The sequence below is a fragment of the Eleutherodactylus coqui genome, chromosome 6 (assembly GCF_035609145.1).
Source record: "Eleutherodactylus coqui strain aEleCoq1 chromosome 6, aEleCoq1.hap1, whole genome shotgun sequence".
NCBI classification, from domain to species: Eukaryota; Metazoa; Chordata; class Amphibia; order Anura; family Eleutherodactylidae; genus Eleutherodactylus; species Eleutherodactylus coqui.
The window spans coordinates 168,872,278-168,887,746 of record NC_089842.1 but is presented as its reverse complement, the minus strand read 5'-3'; positions in this window follow the sequence as shown (position 1 = coordinate 168,887,746).

The window sequence follows — 15,469 nt, the reverse complement described above, 5'->3', positions numbered from 1 at the left end:
GGTTACGGGATTCATAAATCCCACCTCCAGGAATATCACACTAGTGGTTTTTTTTGTTTTTTTTTATTGAAGCAAAAGTGTGGGCTCCTGCGCTTTGTGTTTCCAGTTCAGAAAATAGAACCAAAACGGATTGCAGAATTTTTATTTTTTTTTCTCCTTTTTTGCTTTTGCCAGCAAGCTGAAAACTTTTGTTTTTTCTATTTAGCTGCTCCCATAACAGAACAGCTAGACAGAAACCTAAAGGGCTAATGTGAATAGGCCCTAAATGGTATATAAAGTGTCTATCCCATCCTTTTTTATGCTATTTGATGGAATACATTTAAAAATACATAATGCCAACCCCTACAGTGAACCTAGTGTGACATTTCCAGTCCATTCATTTTATTGCTTTGCAATGGAATGAAGCAGGTGTCGGTATTGTTGTAGTAAAGCTTATCCCTTGCTTCAGTAACCAGTTTAATCAAGTGTGAAGCAATGGTGACCTTACTTCTGCAGTGAAGGACACCGTAATTATTTGGTTACATATAATTTCTGGAGTCCTGATTATCCCTCAGTAAGGCGTGGGAAGATCAAGCTCCACGTCATAAATTATTCTCCTGCTCCCTGTTTCTCTCTTGCCCGCAGCAGGACATGTTTAATTGCAGCAGCCTTGACATTGGACTTCTTGATGCCTCGTGGGTGTGTTTTCTTGACGTTTTATTATTAGGAAACAAGTATACAGGCTTCCAGGATCTGAGGCGAGAGTGTCAAGGAACGCTGCAGATCACAGCATTCATTTCCAAGACGTTAATAACAGTTTGGTTTTTAGTAATCTATAGATAATAAAAACATGAATAGGGAATGTACAAATACCATTACCCCTAAACTCTGCCTGGTGTGATAGTTCTAGTCTGATCACTTCTAAGGCCTTAGTGAGGGTGTGGGAGTGTGGTCAAGCATGACAACAACCAATTATGGTGAATTATGGTGGCATTTTACAAGCAGGGCTATCTAAATTACTCATGTTGGAAATAAAAATCATTTTTGGGGTAACATCATTTTTTTTGTTTGTTTTGTTTACAAGGGTTTATATATTCACATGTTCATCACACACAACTATGTATGAAATTCGCCTTTTCCTCATGGACAATTGGATTAGAACCACACTGTAGTGGCAGTCCCATTGACACAGTTGGGGCACAAGTTGCCATATGTGATGAGGAGATGGCTCAGTGGCTATAGGGCCCTCTTAAGACATCAATCGAAAAGGAAACCTGCCAGTATCCTAAAAGGTTAGTCTGGACCTTTTGGGTTTTGTTTTTTTCTGGTCTATGTCATTGGGGGACACGGCAAGACCTTGGTGTGGCTGCTGCCCCTAGTAGGTGACACTAAGTGCGTAAGAATTAGTTCCTCCCACCACCTATGGTGTTCCTCTTAAATCAGTTTGTACATAAGCAATAGGAGAAATGCAAATGAACACATGACATTGCATAATACAGACTGTAATAGAAGAAAGAAAACAATGGTATTATGTAAGATTCAGAAAAAACTGAGGTTTGCTTCTTAAAAGACAAGCAGGGCCCATGAAAAAGTGAATATTGGGTGGGTGCTGTGTGCCCAATGAACGAGAAGAAATGAATTTTGTCCAAATCCGTTCTTTGGGGGGTGGGGGAGATTGGGAGAGAGGAAGATAAGGTGAGTAGGGTTAGCATATTAGCCTTTTACTCCTTACCTCTACACGAGCCAACCCAAACAACCAATCGCCGTGAATCGGCCAACCCAAACAACCAATCGCCGTGAATCGGCCAACCCAAACAACCAATCGCCGTGAATCGGCCAACCCAAACAACCAATCAGGTTGCCAATGGTGTGGAGTTGGGGAGTAAAAGGCTAATATGCGTAGGGTTAGTATGCTGGCACCTGCTGCCCCATCTGACCTGGAAGAAATGCATTCAGTAGAACTTAGAAGACTTTTCAAGCCTTGGAAGTGTTCTTATTGTCAGTGTGGCTGAAGCCCATGTGGATTGACAAAGAAATGCTGTTGCACTAATGGAATATCATCTGCCAAAGTGGGTGATGCCCTGATTACTGGATTATTCTCTGTGTTTTATATGGTCAGCTGCTCAGTAACGGCTGCAGGCTTTTACCCACTTGCTGTTGGCCACTATTGGAAAGTAGTCACTGACAATGAAGGACAATTTTAGGCCATGTTCACACAGGTCACATCTGCTACAGATTTTCCATTCAGCCTTTACAGTAGCAGCGAAGTAGATGAGGTTTTTAAAATCTCGGCCACACATTGCAACAAAAATCCACACAAACCCTTGGCAGAAAGTGACATTTTAAATCCACAGTGTGTCAACTTTAGCACTGAATATGCTGCAGAATCCACCGCATCAAACTCTGCTCCTAATCATGAAGGTTTTGATGCAAACTTTCAGCTGTGGATCTCCTTCAGAGTATCTGCTCTGGACATTCCACAGTAAAGCCATCCGGTGTGAACACACCCTTCTAGTTAACAAGGAACACTTCAGAGCCTGAAAATTGTCCTTTTTATATTGCAAAAGGAAAATCCAACTCCTGAACTAGTTGTAGTAACACCTCTTTAGAATGAAGGCTTTGCACCCACAAGCTGATTATGTACGTGAGGGGAAGGGGGGAGGGGGGGGGGAGAGTCAGTCTTTATTCCTGCTTTCCCTGCAATGGTGCGTAGTTTAGTAACTATTGAAATTGTTAGATGGCCATAACGCTCACTGTGTAGAATCCTCTAAAACAGTTGGTGAAAATTAAAATACTGTTTATAGTCTAACGCCCCATTTACAGGGGATGACTGTTGGGCAAACAACACTTAACACTCTCCCCCACATGTACTCGCTCCTGTGCTGTCACACAGGGGCAAGTATCGCTGGCTCTCTGACAAGGCGGCCAGCAGGGGTCTGGGGTGGGTGGAGGAGATTTCAACCCCGCTCTCCATTCACTTAACACAGCGGCTGTTCAGTACTGAGCGTCTGCTGTTTACACTGAACGATCATCGTTCAGGATTTTATACAATTTAAGGCCTCCTTCCCACAAACGGATTTACGCCGCGTAAATTCGCGGCAAAAATTCGCTGCGTTGCCCCCTGCTATTAGGTTCTATTGAACCTAATAGCTCAATAGCTCAAAGCGTGAACGGACGGCTTCCATTGACTGCAATGGAAGCCGTCAGCGCGTACACCCGCGGCAAATAGAGCATGCTGCGGGTGAGGACGGGAGTTTTCACGGTGCGAAATTCTGCGGTGGAATTTCGCACCGTGAAAACTCCCGTCCTCACCCGCAGCATGCTCTATTTGCCGCGGGTGTACGCGCTGACGGCTTCCATTGCAGTCAATGGAAGCCGTCCGTTCACGCTATCTCCCGCTGTAACACAGCGGAAGATAGCGTGAAAACGCTTCCCCGCCTACCGCCGCCGCGTCACGTGACACGGCCGGCCGCGTCATGTGACGCGGTGGGCGTGTCACATGACGCGACGGCGGTGGGCGGGGAAGTGTCTTCACGCTATCTTCCACTGGTAAGTATGGGGTCTCTGGGGGGCGCCGTGACGGGCTTCACTGCGGAATATTCCGCTGCGGAGCCCGTCACGCTCGTGTGAAGCCGGCCTAAAGGTTGAGCGTTCAGTGTAAACAGCCCCTGTATTAAGGGAAGGGAGAGGGGTGGGGGACAGAGAGGAGAGAAATCTCCTCCTGCTGCTCCACTGCGAGCCCACGATGCTTGCTCCTCAGTGACAGTATGGGAGCCAGTACATGTGGGGATGAATTTCGGACATCGTTTGCTCGACATTTGTCTCGTGTAAATGGGGCTTAACTATGAAGGGCTTGATGGGACTGGAAATATGCTGAATGGACACATGATCAAATTAGCCCAAACCTCCCGTTATAACCTTCAGTAATCAAAAAGCTCTGCAAGTGTCCACTATGCTTGAAGAAGGATTAAACCAATGTCATTAACTTCTTTAAAATCCCATTGAAAGATATTGGTGATGCACCATGGAGGACATGCAAGGAGGTTAGAGAAATGGACATTGACCCAGGCTGGCTGCCATTTAACCCTGTCTTCAATATAAAGCTACACTTCTTGCATTTTTACCTAGTTTTATAATATGAAATACATGAAAGCACTCCAGTCCTTCGTCAATGAAAAAGACTAAAATGGGAGAAATGTATTAAAATCCAGCATTTCAAATGCCGGCCTTAATATTTTTGCCTGAGTATAATGTGCATAACTTTTCATTTATTTGGTGTATCTTGGCTCCTCCATTTATCTAAGCAGAAATGTATACCAGATCCAATCTAGCATTCATTTCTGGTATATTTTAGGCCATGGTGCTGGTGCAGGGCTGTCACGCCCCTCCTAAAAAGCCACTCTCCTTTTTTTTTTTAAATATGTAGACTGCTGTGCAAACAGCAAAAAAGTCTCTCAAATTTTTGGCAAATCTCCACTTGCACAAAAATTTGCACCCCCCCCCCCCCCTTTTTTTTTTTTTTTTTACACTGATGAGAAAACTTTAATAAATGACCCCTTGGGGCTTATTCACACAAGCGTATATCTGCTACGTTTTCACAACCGGCCGATATATGTAACCATCTGATGCATTGGATTCCAATGCATCAGTTCAGATGGCTGATTTTTCCAGTGCATAAAAACGGCCGTCCAGGAAAGATGGCGCATCCGGTGCGCCTTCCAGCCAGCCGTTTTTACGCCAGAGGAAAAGATACGTCCGGACCTGTCTTTTCGGCCGGAATACAGCGGCTGGTCCCACAGACTATTGCGGCCTATGAGAGCTGCTGGAAAAGGTGGGTGGAAGTGAGTTTAGCAGTGTGTCTGCTTAACTCCCTTACCCTCTCCGCCACTTGCTGACTGTTGGCAAAGGGAGGGACATTAGCACACTATCTATGAGAGAGCATGCCTATTCCTGTTTTGGGTGCCTCTCGACACCTCCATATGCCTACACAGAAGTGTACACTGAGTTGACTTAGCAAGCCTTTCCGGTTTATTTTATGTCCTAAATTATAAAATTATACATAAGCTGTCTGGGGCAGACACCCCCTATCCTAACAAGCCACACCCGCTAAAGAAAAAAAAGTGATGGAGGTGCAAATAAACAGGTCTCAAATTTTTATATAAGTGTGGCTCAAGTCAAGTCTGCCGAAGCTGCAGAGGAGACGTGTGGCAGAGCTGACAGCGCCTCTTAGGTGATTTCCCCCCCCCCACCCCCAATGACAGCCAGAGCTTATTTTCAGGGTTCGAGCTTATCATTTAGGCCCCCTTGAGAATCCTGGCAAAAGAGTGCTACACAGTCACGCAACTTTATAGCAATACAAAATCGCGGTATCACCACGAGCAAATGCAGCAATTTTGCTGTCGTTCCCTGAGTGAAAGAGGCCAATAGATCTGAGCTGCGGTTCCAGACATAGCCTATGGGCAGTATTGGTGCAGTCTCCTTAAGAAAGCAGGTAGTTGTGTTTTTGTTTGGTTTTTTTTTTTTTACTTCATCCAACCCCTTTCAATAAAGCCTATGGAAATCCAGAACAATCTGCCTTCAGGTGGCAGTGGAGTAAAAGTGCACATTGAGCTTTTACTATGGAGGGTACAATAATATCTGTTATATAAGTTATTAATTGATACATCTACATTTAAATACAAAATATTCTGAAAGATGTGACTATAACAAGCAAAAAGGCCATTATCACTGAATTAAAATGGAATATTACATATGCACATCAGACAGAGAGCAGAAAACACTCATACGACCTTGCAGATGCCTGCAGCTTTCTAATTAACACATGCAGCATAATAGTTCACCAACGGATCCTGGTGAAGTGATTAATGAGGTGTTAATTCAGAAAATCTCACCTACATGACTTGCAGTGGTAGAGAATATGACTATTTCCCTCTGAAATGAGCACAATATGGTTATTTTTGCCTGCTGTAAAATATAATTGGGATTGAGAAGAAAAATAAAAATCCTGTTCATTTATATTATTTCTATAGACCTATTATTGCAAATAATTATGGTTCTAGGTCCCCAACCTCGACACTGTACGTCTTGTCCTTGATAGTACTTATCAAGTATAAAGTGGAGGCTGCCATGTGACCAGATTCTAGAGGTCCTCGTGCACGCAGCCATACTACAACCCAGTCTTCTCCAGAGGTTCATGAGGTCTTGCTGTATCAATACATACTTCCAATTTTAGTCATAGACATGTATAAAATGTGTAAACACAACTTGAGGCATTCTCCTTTTAGGTCTGCTTCAAACAAGTGTATTGTAAACGGCCCATAATAGGGACGTGTTACCGATGACATTACAAGCATATGTCATCAGTATTTGATCTGTATTTGCCTCCAAATTTGCTGTCATTGGTTTTACTTTCTACTGGGAAAGTACTGATCTGTATTTGCCCAATAGAAAATAATACCAATATGGAGGCAAAAACAGACAGTTAATGCTACATTTTTAACCAACATGGCCATGAAAAATACTAGCAGATGAATCGTTTACATTAAGCTTTACATTACGTGAAGCTTTACATTAGCCCAGTATTGGGGTCCGTAAAACACGGACCAAATGCAGACTTTAAAAAGTCTGCATTGGTCGAAAAGGGTCTTTAGGGCTTATTGAGACGACTGCGCAAAACACTTGCTGCAGTGCCAAGGTAGTCGCAAATAAACAAGGTTGATTTGCACGCGTCTTCGCGTAGTACTTTTTGCGCACTTAGGGACATTTTACACACGTGTGTGACACATCCTTTCCATGGATTAAAAGACTATTTAGCCTAATGAGATGTAGATATGTTCTTTTCCCTACATTTTGCAGTGTTTCACGCTTCTCCTTGTGTATTGTGCACCTCCCATAGAATTCCATGGTGCCTTTGATGCACAAAATGCGGAAAGATAGAGTAGGTCCTGCAATGTTGATGCAAAGGAAGGCAAAAAAAAAAACAGGAGGTAGAAGCCAATTTTCCTCACTTTAGGAAGACAAATTTCATCCTGACTCCAATCTGCCAGTCAGAATAACTCACTGAACTAATCCGTGACTAGAATGTGTAATACTGTTACCCTCAAAAATGGCGTCCAGGTCCCTCTTGAACTCTCTTAGCTTCACCACATCCTCGGGCAGAAAGTTCTTTAGTCTCAGTGCTTTCACAGTAAAGAACCCCCTTCGATGTTGGTGAAAAACTTCTTCTAAATATAGTGGATACTTTCTTGTTACAGTCCTTGCATAAATAGATTATTGGGGAGATGATCTTTGGGCCATATTCACACAGCCGTATACCACATCTGTGTTGTGTGGATCCATAATGCACAACCTATAGGCTGCTAACACTACCTATATTTGCATTTATACATGCATTGTTTTGTGTTTTTTTTCATCATGGATCCTGTATAAATCTGAAAAAAAACCCAAAACATTGTGACATGCTCCAATGCATGAGGTGTGGCAACATTTCTAGGGGTGAATATGGTGCCTCATGGAGGATCCAAAGGGAGACCCACTGACATTTATAAGGCTAGGGATCCACAACGACTTTTGGTTGCCGAAAAATCACTGGTTACCGTCACCACTGTGTTACTTCAATATTTCCCTGTGTGGAGAAATAGCCACACATGACTTTCTCAGATCATGTCAGAATTTTTGCAATTCTCACAATGCTTTTTCCCCTTTAAGTATACATAACCTAGTGTAATGGCCCATTAAGACAGGATGAGGGTCGAGCAAACGATGCCCGACACTCGTCCCCCACACATACTAGCTCCTGTGCTACTAACACTGGCTCACAGAGGGGAGGCTGCAGGAGATTTCTGTCCTCGAACTCCCTTGCCCCTCTCTATTGACATAACATAGTGGTCGTTCAGTACTGAACGGCTGCTATTTACACTGAGCTGGATGTGCTGCATAAACCATGGATGATGAACTGATTGCTCAGTGTAAATAGCAGCCGTTCAGTACTGAACGGCTGCTATGTTAAAGCAATGGAGAGGGGTGGGGGAGCGCGAGGAGAGAAATCTCCTGTCGCCCCACTGTGAGCTAGTATGAGCGTGGACGAGTGTCGGGCATCCTTTGCCCGACACTTGTCCCGCCTAAATGGGCCTTAAGGCTCAAGAAAGGCAGTTCAGCCTATTGTCCTGCAATTTTAATTCAGTTAAAGGCAAAAAAAACGTCCAAGAGGTAGAGGCCAATTTTCCTCATTTTAGGGAAACAATTCCTTCCATAACTCCAAATCTGGCAATCGGAATAATCCCTGAATTATCAACCCTTCTGAAGTAATCAGTGACTATAACATGTAACATTGTTACACTCAAGAAAGGCATCCAGGCCCCTCTTGAACTCTTTTAGTGAGTTCACTGTCACCACGTCCTCAGGTAGAGAGTGCTATAGTCTGAGGTTCTTTTGGCAGTTGCAGATATCCACAATTTTACCATACCTGTTGTGTGACACTGTTGAACCCTCCTAGCCTCATTGCTTCTACTACAAGTCAATACCTGCCTCATAAATGCAAGAAATGGAACCAAATTGCCAAATTTTTCTTAATTGAGCCATTGATCCTTTCATGGATTACCACCTACCACTTGCACTAACCACCACATTGCTTCATTACTTGCTGGCTTTCAATGAATTACATCCATGGGGATGGTCTGCTTTGTAAACATTCTGCTAGGACATTTGTGTATTTTTTTTTGTATGCAATTGCTCACTGTAATCTATGCAAATGAAATACAATGAAAGCAAGTTAATAATCCATGCATCAAATATGCTAACAGAACCTTGTGACTCATCTAACCTACATACACAAATAAAATCGCGTTTTACATTGTATCACCTAATAGGATGGGGCAATGTGCTCTTATTTATAGAATATCAAAGCATCCACCTGTTCTTCCAGTAACGTGACTAATAGGAGATGTAGGAGAACATTAGAATTCTGTAACTGCAGACGATAAAATGATGTTATCCAGCTCATCCGTTGAAGAACCAGCCCAAGCACCAGTAATCGTAATGAGAATAAATGGCCTGTCTCTGGCTGCAAATCTGACGAACGTTAAAATGAATAGAAATGCATTAGGGAAATTTGCTTTTCAGCTTAAATGAATCTTCAAGTCAATCAAAGTTTATCTATAACTGCAATCTGTTAAATGCTCTGGTGCTGTAAAGTCTCTGAAGGAGGCGGCCAAAGATTTGTCCTGCCAAGAGCCCAGGAATGACGTGGATTCGAACTGGACCGCTATATCGTACTTTAAAATAACGTTTCCATTGCCTATATAAATGCTGTTAATTCTGGGCCTGCCGTCCATGCAATATGCATTGAGAAAAAGGGATATGTCGCTTTTTTTTTGCCACAAGCATCAGCAGATCTTGAAACAACATTGAACTTGGCAGAATCCCCAGAAGGAGTAGTAAATCTTTTGCTTTCGCTGACTTTTCAAAAAGGGCAGCATAAGGCAGTGTAAGGAGATATGCATTGACTTATTAACATCATATTGTAATGTACCATCTCCTCCATGATTAGTAAAAATGGCTTTATTTGAACACATGACCAAGGAAGGGTAGAAGATAAAAGCTCCATGCAGATTTTGTACCAGTTGGATATGAGATGGGGACCCTAGGCTGTACAATGAAAAAGTTGCATGTGGGCGGAGTCATATTTTAAAGGATCACTAAGCCTAACGTAAGAACCTTATAAACAAAAATGTTAATGTCATTAGGAGAATAGGCTCACCCATCATCTGTATTGAACATGTGTATCATGCACTTTCCCATTATCATTGTACATACAAGAAATATCACCAAGTTCTTAAAGATTCTTTGTAAATCATCCCATAAGAAATAGAACCAGCAACTGACTTCAAATGAGGTGGTTTTCTGATGAATCTTTGAGGTCAATTATTATGTCAAAGTCTGCCCACTAGAGAATCCTTTGGTACTCTAGTGAGTCAGTCCAACCACTTATGTTCACACTATCCCTGCGGCTTCAGTTGTTAATGGAAGCCACAGCACTCTGCGGGATTGTGATGACTACCACCTAGAACAAATCAGTTAAAAGTCTCAAAGTATTACTTCCAAATATGCAGTTGCAGTCCAAGCATTTAACCAATGGGTTGGGAGGGCAGCAACATCAGAATCGAATGATTCATACTGTAGGCTGTCTTAATTTGGCTCTCTTTACAGACTAAGGGTGCATTCACACGAACGTATATCGGCTTGGTTTTCACGCCGAGCCGATATACGTTGTCCTCGTGTGCAGAGGGGGGAGGATGGAAGAGCCAGGGCCAGGAACTGTGCTCCCGCCCCCTCTCTGCCTCCTCTCCGCCCCTCTGCACTATTTGCAATGAGAGGAGGCAGGACAGGGGCGGGGCTAAGGTCCGGGAATTAGCCCCGTCCACGTCCCGCCTCTCCCCATTGCAAATAGTGCAGAGGGGCGGAGAGGAGGCAGAGAGGGGGCGGGAGCACAGTTCCTGGCCCTGGCTCTTCCATCCTCCCCCCTCTGCACACGAGGACAACGTATATCGGCTCGGCGTGAAAACCGAGCCGATATACGTTCGTGTGAATGCACCCTCAGTTTCCCTATACACACACTGCTCTCAGATCTGCAGTCAGTGTGTACACAATCTGCTTCTCTGAGGTTAGACTTGCTTAACCTGGCATGTGCACTTATCTTTATATTGTATGCATTATATGTCTCCAGTTTACTATGGGCAAAAGCAGTATAATTATTGTTGGATTGATCTTAATTAACAACTTTACTAGGTCTTGTGTGTTCGCATGGTCACAGCACACATATGTGCTCTATGACCATACAAACATACAAGAGCTAGTAAAGCAGCTAATAAAGATCAATGCAATAAGAATTATACTGCTTTGCTCACAGCGAACTGGAGACACAGGGTACTGGTGCATCTTGTCTCCACTGGAACTAGGGGTGGAGACATGGGTTGGCTGGATACTGTAGTAGGGAAGGGCCAGGCTGACAGCTGTACATACCCCTCTACCGGCCGGTGACTCTTCTAGCTGCACTCCCTTAATTCCCATGGCGGCTGCAACTCTTCCCTGGAGGTCTCCTTTCTCCCCTCTTGCCTCTGGCACTGTGACTCTCCCCGGCGGCCTCCCATATGTGCTCCCATCTCTAATGTGATCCTCCGTCCCCGCTGAAGCCAGCCACCCTCTCACATGGCTGCATGGATAGCGGTGTGGGCCTCTGTGACTCCTCTGTGCCGCACTCTGCTGCTCCGCCCCGTCAGCTGGCTCCCCTCCATGCTCCAGCGCTGTCCGTACCCCCCTGTGAATCTCCCCGGGGGTGCAGATATATCTGGTTATGTGTGGACGGCCCTCTGCTGCAGCTGGACATGCTGTCTGTGTCTACGTCCCCAAATGTCCGTCAGTCGGTGTGTTCAGCCGGTGTCAACGTACGCCTGCTGTAAAAGGCACTGTCAGCAATGTAGCCAATCTGCAGGTAGGGGCGTTCCTTGCACTCCACCAGGACAAACCCTTGTCTCCATCTCTAGTTTAGGCGGAGACAAGATACACCAGTACCCACACACAGGCTATTGCATGAGCATAAGTTGTCTGAAAAGTTAGGTAAACCTTAAAGAATATGGACACCTTTGCACTGAAATCTTTTTCTATTGTTCATGTGCTTCCTAGTTGCAAAAGTAAGCAAAGTTCTAAATAGCCTTCATTACGCATTTTCAAACATTTTTGCTCTTGTGAAGTTTTATAACTCCTCCACTTAGCTGGCTGCTCTGAAGAATCACACATAGATGCAACACAGCACTGCTCCCGACTGTGTCAGCTCTCTCTGCTCTCTCGCTTATTTCATTCAGTGCTAGAGATAGCAGAAGGGAGGAGAAAAAGGTTGTACACTAAAGATCAAAGAGGGGGCGAGAGGGAACGCATTCAAGTAATCTGGGATGGCAGATCACACAGGCTGTAGATGGGGAGAATACTCACAAGGCAGTTTGTAGGAGGAATTTGAATCACAGAGGCTGTGTACAAGTGTAGAGAGAAAGCAAAGAATCCACAGCAAACTCTACAGAGGTGAGAGTGAATCATACACTCTGCAGCATCAGTAGAAGGGAGAAGAGATCCCTCAAGAGCTGTAGAAACGGAATTCAATCCAGAAATAAAACTATGGTGAGACATGACAGCTAGTAAAGGCAGCAGCATCCTGGACACAGACCTCACATCTAGCCTGTATTACTGGAATGGACATGTCCAAAAGGGAGAAGTCTAAAACTAGGAGCAGATTTCGAGGGACTGAAAATAAATGAATGAAAATTGCAACCTTAAACTATAACTTTTAAAAAAAAAAACTCTGTAATCATTGGAATTAATGTGAGCGATATCTTCCATCAGGCCTAATGTCCATGGGCTGACTTGAATTGCAAAATCTGCGTGGGTGCACCAATGCGGGCGATCCGCAGTTCAAGCCGCCCACAGAGAAACATGGGCGTCCGCAGCTGAATTAAAACATGCGTATTTGTTTTTCAGAGCTTTTGGTCCGGAAAACAAATCGCAGCATGCCCCATTTCAGTGCAATTCCCGCACGGACGGCTTCCATTGAAGTCAATGGAAGCCGTCTGATCCACGGCCTGTCTGCAATTGACATTACGGATGGGCTTTGGATTCCGTGGGAAAGCAGGAGTTTAAAAAGAAAAAACCTGTACTGCATATGTGTGGTGGCGAGCTAGATGGCGCTTCCCCACACATCCACAGTAAAGACCTGGACAGGTACGCAGGTCCTCAGCCGCGGACAGGGTTGGATTAAACTGCGAGCTGCTGCTTGCAAAATCTGACCCTCCCGTGGACATGAGGCCTTAGAGTTCTGGCTCCTCACTGCAGTCATAATTTTCATTCAATGAGCAGTAAGGAGCTGCAGGGATAGAGGTCGTATGCGATAAGCAGGGTGGAAAGTGTGGGGAGCCATAGGGAGGGGCAGGGGACTAGGTGAGGAGATTTGGTATGCCTCCCTGAAGAGGTGCATTTTTAAGGTATGTCTGAAGTTTTAAAAAAATACAGCATGTCCTATTTAGGTGCATATTACATATATATGCGTATTTGCTTCATACTGCGTACGTTACGCTCGTAAAAAATACGCAGGTCAGACACCTGTGTGAATGAGCCTTAGTTGAATATTCATGTTGCATAACTCAAATGTTACAACCCCCCAAAAGTGCATTTTAATTACAGGCTGTAATGTAACAAAACTGAAAAAACATAACGCTATAATAACTTTACAGTGACCATAAAGATAAATGTTTAGACCATGATAAGAACATTACATGATAGTTGAGACCCCATAATTGGATATAGAGTCTTCTGCCAGTCCACCTTTTTTGTTAGATCTGTTAGAATTGACACATTTAAAAAAAAATATGTACATTTTGGAACTTTTAACCTGACAATCCATCAATGGTAAATTAATGTCTTCCATGAATTTGTATTGAAGCTAATAGAAAATGGATAATTATGCACAGCAATAAATTTCCCATCTGCTTTTGCTCCATTGCCTTTCCATGAAAGCAATAATAATAACCTGTAAGACAGAAAATGGAATTGTGGGTAATTTTGGAATAGGGCATTAGAAATGGGTTGGAACTTGGAATAAATAATTTGAGGATATCTGCTTTTTGTCAATCGGTTTTTAGACATAGGAACACAGATTTACAGCAAACAGAAATGTGCATTTTCCTTTAAAAAAGGAGTAAATTCCTAAAAGGTGAATCTGACAACCTCCAAAGTAATGTCTACATAAGCTCATAATTAAATGGCTGGTAAATGTAACAAGCTCTTAGACTTCAGGTGCTTTCTCAAGTCAATACAAACATTATAATATGACACATAATTACATAAGTGATAAAGGTGCAGCGAGAGTTGCTATGGTAACAGTAAAACGTCAATAGCAGTGGTAGCTGTGCATTGCTACTTCTTAATTTTTCCACATTATTTCCTGCTTTTTTTTGTGAGAAAGTGACATAGTATGAGAGACACATAAATACAGATATTGTAGTAGAGGATTTCATAAGAGTTCTCAGAGAGTTTACACTTAAAGGGGTTTTCCAGGGAGAATACTGCTGATGACCTATCCTCAGGATAGGTCATCAATAGTTGATCGACTCGGGTCCGTTGCTTGGGACCCGAGCGGAAGCAGCAGTAGTACCCGTGCCAATCTCCGTGTAGTGGTCGGCACTTGTAACTGCAACTGAAATCCATGGGATCCATGGCTGCAGTTGCAAGCGCCGGACACTACACAGAGGTAGGTGCGGAGACTTCTGCTGCTTCCACTCCGACCTCTGTGTATTAGCGGGACTGACAGCATGCGCCCGCTCAGCTAATCTGTCAGGGTCCCGAGCGACAGACCCCAGCTGATCAACTATTGATGACCTATCCTGAGGATAGGTCAGCAGTAGTATTCTCCCTGGAAAACCCCTTTAAACACTACGTTTGCTGTATACCCTGGGAAATTTGTATATACCAGATGTATCTATGTGACTACATTTTACCCGATGCATACAAGACAGCATTGCTTTGGCATCCGTTAGCCAGTTATACACACTTGGTCAAAACAATCAAACACCTAGAAGAAGTTGCCATTTTGCTGCAAAACTTCTCCTGCAGTTACATCTCAGGCTAATATGCAAATGATTAGAGTTGTGGTGGGATTAGAGCTTGCCACCTGAGACCCTAGAAGTGTTTCCCCCCTTGGCCTATAAAAAGGCTCTAAGAGGCTACTTGTGTGTAGTGACCTAATTTTCCGCTTGTTAGAGCTTGTTGATCACTAGATGTCTCTAGGATGCAATCAAAGAGGTTTTGCCCAGATAACAGCTTGAGAGTGGGAGCATTATTGGAATGTGAGAAGCTGGATGGTCCTATCAACAAATTGACCGTCATCTGGGCTGTTCTGACCAGAATGTTAGGAGGTGTTGGGACCAGTGGATGCGTGAGGGCATGAACACAAGACGACTGGGCTCAGAATGCCCTCGACAGACAAGCAGTAGAGATAGAGATGAGCGAACGTACTCGTCCGAGCTTGATATTCGTGCGAATATTAGGGTGTTCGGGATGCTCGTTACTCGTAACGAGTACCACGCGGTGTTCCGGTTACTTTCAGTTTCCTCTCTGAGACGTTAGCGCACTTTTCTGGCCAATTGAAAGACAGGGAAGGCATTACAACTTCCCCCTGTGACGTTCAAGCCCTATACCACCCCCCTGCTGTGAGTGGCTGGAAAGATCAGATGTCACCCGAGTATAAAAATCGGCCCCTCCCGCGGCTCGCCACACATGCCTTGTGACTTAGCTGAGGGAAAGTGCTGCTGCTGGTGCTGCTGTAGGGAGAGCGTTAGGAGTTAGTGTAGGCTTCAAGAACCCCAACGGCCCTTCTTAGGGCCACATCTACTAGTGTGCAGTACTGTGTTAGCACAGTATTTTTTTTTTTTTTCCAAAATTGGATCTGCAG